The sequence below is a fragment of the Silene latifolia genome, chromosome 3, assembly GCF_048544455.1.
Source record: "Silene latifolia isolate original U9 population chromosome 3, ASM4854445v1, whole genome shotgun sequence".
NCBI classification, from domain to species: Eukaryota; Viridiplantae; Streptophyta; class Magnoliopsida; order Caryophyllales; family Caryophyllaceae; genus Silene; species Silene latifolia.
Window position 1 is genome coordinate 103,082,840 of NC_133528.1, and position 7,164 is coordinate 103,090,003.

The 7,164-nt window shown below is 42.4% G+C and overlaps 1 long non-coding RNA gene across 1 annotated transcript; it reads right to left on the reverse strand.

The window, feature by feature from the left end:
* Window positions 1–812: 812 nt before the first annotated feature.
* On the reverse strand, window positions 813–1,572 carry LOC141646203 (uncharacterized). Its single transcript, XR_012545425.1, has 2 exons — window positions 1,509–1,572; window positions 813–1,012 (listed from the first exon to the last, which is right to left on the reverse strand). It is a non-coding gene; the product is annotated as an uncharacterized LOC141646203 (long non-coding RNA).
* Window positions 1,573–7,164: the final 5,592 nt, after the last annotated feature.

Consider the following 7,164-nt stretch of genomic DNA (forward strand, 5'->3'; position numbering starts at 1 on the left):
ATCGACTCCAGAAGCGAACGTCAAAACACAAAAACAACACTCGGTCGAGTGTAACAACACTCGGCCGAGTGGACACTACACGGTCGAGTATACGTTCATACTCGGTCGAGTTATCACAAACAGTAGCGACTGCTACTTTCCATCAAACAACACTCGGTCGAGTTCTTGGTTACTCGGCCGAGTACTCCATACTCGGTCGAGTGCCTGCCCTGCTCGGCCGAGTTACGCTATAAACAGGTTTACAAATTACAATTCCCCTATCATGTTCACTATTCTCGTAGCAAATACATAAGAACTTAAAAGCCATGTGATAATCACATCATCATACAATGCATATGTTAAAAACTGTAATACCACATTGTAATCATATCAGCATACAATTTGTACATATGCTAAATCCAACATTGTAATCACAACCCGTTTCATCGACCATTCCTCCTATCACAACAATTAAGAACTTCAACACACATATATGCAACTATCGACTTTTATCAACATGCATCTTCACATTCATGCACATACAAAACCTAGCTCTCATCACACTCCCCCATGTTACCGGCTCGAGTTAGTAAGGGCCAATTTGCGACTCCGGGACGTCTCCCGAGTCTTTGCGGTAGCTCCAAACGACTCTCCTCGGGTTCATTTTATTTAGACTCCCTAGGTTCATTAAATTCATTTGTTTAGGTGCCGGAATCTTCGGCTCTGATACCACTTTGTAACACCCCCTTATACCAAGGTGCCTTACCAGGACCACCCTGCCATGAAAGTGTGTTACCATCTCGGTTGCCCGAGGTTAGTACATACCAAAAGCGTCTGAATTGAGCACTATTATTAAAGTACTGTGAAATGTAAAGTTTACAATATCCAAAACCAAATACTGTTTAACAAAATACAACTTCAAAGTCTTAACATTAAAGGAAAACCCACTAAGACTCAGACGGTGATGCTATGACTCCTGGTGGCAAATCTCCCAAGATAATCCCCAAGCTCTCACTAGCAATACCTGTCAAGCCTGCTCACCATCCCCGAATGGATCACCGCAGATTCCACAAATAACAACGGGGTCAGTATTACTCGACTAAAAAGACAAACAAATGCAATAATCGTCTGATCATCACCAATTCCCAATCATCCAAGCTCACATAGTAACCGACTACACACCAAAGTGTGTAGCCCTGCCAGATTACCCATCGCAACAGGTAATCCTCGCCGCCAGTGGGTGACCGCAGCCGATCCCACCTAGTCCAGCTCCTCAACGAGCGACAACATTCCCTGTCCCTTAATGTGCACATCCCCTCCCGTGGCGGGTTCCACGGAGGGCGAACTAGGGTGTGAAGCCACTCCCGCAAGTGACTCCACCACAATCACAATCACATGACATCGCAGTCATCTCAATCCCCTCACACCAACATTGTCACAAAAACCTCCATACTACGATGATCAACAGACAACGATAATTACAACAACATGTCATGCAAAGCACAGTAAACTGAGTAGGGAAACCCTACCTTAGCAATCAACAGCAGTATGCAACACGAACAATCAGAAAGGATCCTCTACGAAGTCTTCTCCTATACAATGATCATGCAACACGATTACACTTTGTACAATTCCTAAAATCCCCTTCTCATATAAATGTACAGTAACCCAAAAATACAAATAATCACGAAGATAAAACTTACCAACAGTGCAACGAGAACTTATACGCAAGAACCACGACGATTACCCACACAATGACGCTACGAAATGCTTAAGAGAAGGATTAGGGAATGATTTGGGTGTGATTAGGGTAACGTAGAAATGATAAAGCTTTTAAAATGATATTAGAAACTGACGCGGAAATATAAAATACCCTAAACATTCCCTAATCAAACCGTCGAAATAACACTCCGCCAAACCGGACACTCGGTCGAGTAAGTGCATACTCGGTCGAGTGTCCAATACTCGGTCGAGTATTCACTATACTCGGCCGACTATTCCTCGGCAGAACCAAAATAACACACAACCAAAGCACTACTCGGCCGAGTAGGCTCTACTCGGTCGAGTAGTCACCAAGGAAAATCCGTAGTGTTACATTTCAACACTTGACAACTTTCAACTTTTCTTTGCATTTTTCTTTTTGAACATTTTCAAGTCACCCCATATGTAGTGAGGGTGCCTTATATTTGAAGTTTTAGGAGTTCTATTTTTGCTCCTCTTTTCATTTGATGCATTTTTGCAACCTTTCTTTCACTTTTCATTTCATTGAACTCAAATTGATTTCTTTTTGTGCCCATTCCCTTTGATGACAAAGATGTGGTAGAACATGGATGATGGATGCATGCATGGTTTCAAGGGTCACCTTGGAATAAATGGTAGCCAAGGAGTTATCACACCACAAGGTACTCTTGACTAGGCCTTAATCCATGGGTCAAAGGATACTAGCATGACAGATCCTAGGGTGTTTTACAAGTATTCTAACAAGCAAAGTCTTAAGAAGAAAATGCATCTACTAGGGCCTATATACACTTGTCAAGCTTCCCAAGTAGACGGTTTCACAAAATGTTTCTAACATGCAAACTAAATGCCATGATGCAACTAACATATATACATCCTAATGCATATGCTTCTACCAACTAATATGCTAAATAATCTAAATGCAAGTCCTAGATTCACATTGTTTTTACCGCATCCATCAAAATAAAGCCACATAGTCATCAACATAAAGAGGAAAAAGGAGATTGGAAAGATCATACCATGCGGTCTTCAATATCCTCATGTCTCGGATGTGGCGTAGTCAATCAATGTGAACAAGGATAAAACAAACACAATATATACAACAATATATACAAGACTACACTACAAAGGAAATGAACTTGTTTTTGGGTTTTTGAAATTTTCAAATTTTTATGGGTTTTTGTCTTATGAATTTAAAGGACATATTTTTGTGATTTTTCGAAATTTTTCAATTTTTATGCATTTTTGGAATATAAATTCTCATCCCCCACTTTATTTTGGACATTGTCCTCAATGTACATGTAGGAGTAGGAATGAAAAAGAAAAGCATGTTTTTGGATTTTTGATTTTTTTGAAATGAAGTACAAATGCAATGATATGATATGAATGAATGCATGCTCTAATTAAATGCGATTCTATATGACATATATAACAAATGAATTCAATCTAAACTATATTATATGATACATGATTTCTAGTAAACTATGGTCACCCATGATCAAACCTCCCCAAACCGATTTAAGCACTATTTCTAGTGTAGAAAAGGAATAGGTTTGGTCATTAGTGCCTATGCATGAATTCTAGTCTATATGCAACTATCTACATGAATCATGTGAGATATATTACAATGCAACTATACTATATGAACTAGCTAATGCAAATGAGATATGATACAAATGCATGCGAAAACTACACTAAATGCAATGTATGTACAAAAGAGAGGGGGAGAGAGGGGTATCATACAAATGGAGGTGGTGAGGTAGGCCTCTTTCACTCGTTATCCTCCTCATCTTGGTAGCCATATTGGTGAGAGCTCCCGGCTTGGTCATACCCTCTTGGTTGGCCCCAATACCCTCCTTGGTCAAATTCTCCTCCTTGACCCGAGTACCCTCCACCTTGGCTAGAATGCCCTCCGCCGTCGCGATCCCAAGCTTGGTTCCCTTGATTAGGGAACAAGTGTTGTGGTTGTGCCCAAGGGGGCAAAGGGCCATTAGGGTCAACATACCCTTGTTGAGCCATGTTATAGTATTGGGGATAAAGGGCCAAGTAGTTGTCGACCCTCCCTTCATGTACCCCGAGGTCCACTCTATTCATGAGTGCCATCAAATCATTAATACCCGGGGTATTGGGGATTTCCGGTTCAAATTTGGTATGAGGGATAGGGTATGGTGGGATAGGCACATAGGAAGGTGGGCGAATAGGCCTTCCCGGTACTCCACGAGGTACTTGTTGTTGGCGGGGCGGCTCTTCCCTTTGAGGGGGATTGTCGAGAATTTGGATATCAAGGAGGTAGCTTGGTGGAGGCGAGTATGGGCTCAATCTTGAGTCAATGCCCGGTATCTTCCAACCCTCAAGGATGATTGAGGTGCATCCTTTGGTGTACCATTCTACACTCTCGTCTTGAGTGTAGTTACACCACCGGTGATGGTTGAAGACGGTGTGCTCATCAATCAAAGTCCTCCCCTCAAGAGGAGTATAGATCCCACGGGCGTTGAACCCGGGGCAAAGATAGTTGGCCAAAATAGTAATTAGACCTCCCATTACAAAGGTCTTGAGTTGGGTGGTCCCTTGAGCAAAATCGTTGAACCTAGTAAGTATCTCAAGGGGCGTATTGAAGTTATAACGCCTCGTCCCTCGAACATTCAAATAGGACTCAAGAAAAGTTAAATCAATGAGGGTACACCTATCTTGTTCGTACCTCCCATTGATGGTATCGGCCACAAAGCGCTTGGTGATTCGAATCACCGGATGTTGGATGGCGAAGGTGTAGCATTGCTTTAAACCGGTAAAATTCCTCCCGGAAATAGCCCTCCAAAGTTGGTCCACATCGAAATTATCGGGTTTATCGGTATAGTTGGTGGGCACTTCAAGACCGAAAATGTAGGCAAATTGATCAAGGGAAAGACTATGGTCTAGGTTGCACAACCTAAACCCCATGCCCACAGTTGTACGGGTATTCGTTACAATGCGAAGGCTACTCAAAAATTCAAGGGTGAGACTAAGGTACGTCTCCTCATGGGCATGGAAAAGTTTTCCAATCCCAAGGCCATCAAAGAACATCTCGGTAGGGTACCTTATCTTAAGGATTTCCAACACCCTAGTATCTATGAATTGAGTGGGTTCATAGTTCTTACCTAGCAATTTGACAAAGTTCTTGCGGTGGTCATCGGATTCAAAAAGCACCTCTTGGAAGTACTCAAGTTGTTCAATTCCTCCTCTCATTAAGGGACGGAAGTTCCTTGGTAGCGCTACCTCTCGCGGAGTTGAGGAGGATGATCCCTTGCGTTTCCTTCCGGTGGATTCAACAAACTTCTTGGCCTTGCCTTTGAGGTTCATCATCTTGAAGTTGAGGAAATGGGGGTTTTGTTGGCTTTTGATGTGAGGGGAGTGTTGTTGAGGAAGGAGATGAGTGTTTTAGGGTTTGATAAGGTGAATAAATGAGAGAGAAAGGGGGTGATTTTATAGAAGAAGGGGGAATCCGAGCGGATAAGGGTGGGACCCGGCCGGATTATTCGAGAAAAAGGCAGCAATCCGGGCGTCTTTCATGCGGGACGGGCGTCTTGTGCCAGTAGAAGACGGGCGTCTTCCTTCAAATCCGTGCGAATTCTAAGATAGGGGTTCAACAATTTTGGGAGCAGGAAGAAGATGGGCGTCTTCTGTGTTGAGACGGGCGTCTTGCTCGGGACGGGCGTCTTCTCAGAAATACGCTCGGATTTCCTGGCAGTTTCAAAATCTTGTTTCAGATGACATTCAGGACGGGCGTCCCGTGGAGAAAACGAGCGTCTTCTTTCAGGACGGGTGTCTTGTGCTGAATCCGCCCGGGTTCTGAGACAGTGCCAACCATTTAAGTGACGAGGGTCCTGGACGGACGTCCAGGCCTCGGGACGGGCGTCTTCAGCTTCTTTTCTTCTTCTTTCTTTCTTTTCCTTTCACAATCATACCCTTTCATCAATTTGCTATTCCTCCTTATCTTTTTCTGAAATTTGCTCAATAAAGATGTAAGATGACTCTCTCTTTCACTACTCTCATGCAAGAAATCAAATGCAAATGCAAGAATGTACAATATTATATAAAGTAAAGGGGTCCAAGAAATATCATACAAATGGTGGTTTAAGATAGGACTCCACCAAACTAGTTCAAATTGTAGAAATTCTTATCCATAGAGCTCAAGGCTCTTAATAAGAGATCAAAAGCTTGTGAACAAGCACCAAATAGACACAAGTATGGGTTGCTCCATTTGAACATGAAATTTGGCCAATGAAGCTTGTAAAATGTTCTTTTTCTTGCTTTCTCCTTGGCACTAGAGCTTTCCCAATGTTTCCAATAAACAAGCCCATGATTCTTGTCAATACTAGGCATGAAGTATGGTTCATTTTCATCCGTAGACTTCCACTCACCAACTTCTTCTTCAATCTCGGTAATGATGATAGCATTTTGATTTCTCAACCCTTCCAAGGTGGGAGGAGAATTTTCATGGCTTTGATGATCGAGTTCCTTAGAAGTTGACATTGTGGGTGCCAAACTTCCACGAGTAGCTTCACGAGCAAGCTTCTGTTTGAGCTTTTTCACCAAGTAGTTTTTGTACGATACTTTGGCCTTTTGAAGAAGGTCCACCATATCCTCTTCAATGATCATTGGCTCCATGATAGGTGTCAAGTAGTCTTCATGAGGAATAGGGGAAGGACGTTCTTCTTCATTATAGGGTATCTCAAATGTCTCAAGGATAGGCTCCTCAAGCAAGGTGATATTACGAGTCCATCCTTTAGGCTCATCATCATTGTTGCTATCTTCATATGAATCATAAATGGGGGCTTTATTTAACTCTTTCTCCAATGTCTCAATATTCACTTCAAAGGACACACCCTCATACTCACAAAGGCTAAGAGTACTTGGCTTACTCAACCTCATGTCTTCCTCATCAAACACAACACTTTCATAGTCACAAGAGCTCAAGGAGATTGTCTCTTCCCACTTCACATCTTCTTCATCAAAGGTCATTGCCTCAAATTCACATTCATGTTCAATGCTCAAGGATTGGTGGGGAGTGTTTGTTTGGGTTGCTTTCATTTGGGCAATTTTAATTGCCAACTCCTCACCATGGGTAACAATGCTTTGGAGAACATTGTTCCTATTTTGGCTCTCCTCTAGAATTTGTGTGAAGAAATTTTGTTGGTCTCCCATCATTTGGAGAACCATATCTTGAATGTCAAAGTTGGGCTCATCTTTTTGTTGTGGGTGGGTGTGAAAGTGCTCATATTGTGGCATTTGGAATTGGTTGCAAAGTGAGTTTTGGGTGGGTGGTTGTTGTTGATATTGGATGTGGTGGTTTTGGTGGGAAAATTTCCGGTAGTGGTTAGGATTTTCATTGTACAAATAGTAAGGTAGGTTTGTGTCGACTTGCTCCTCAAACTCCCCATACCCATAGTCATACTCAAAAAATCCAACACA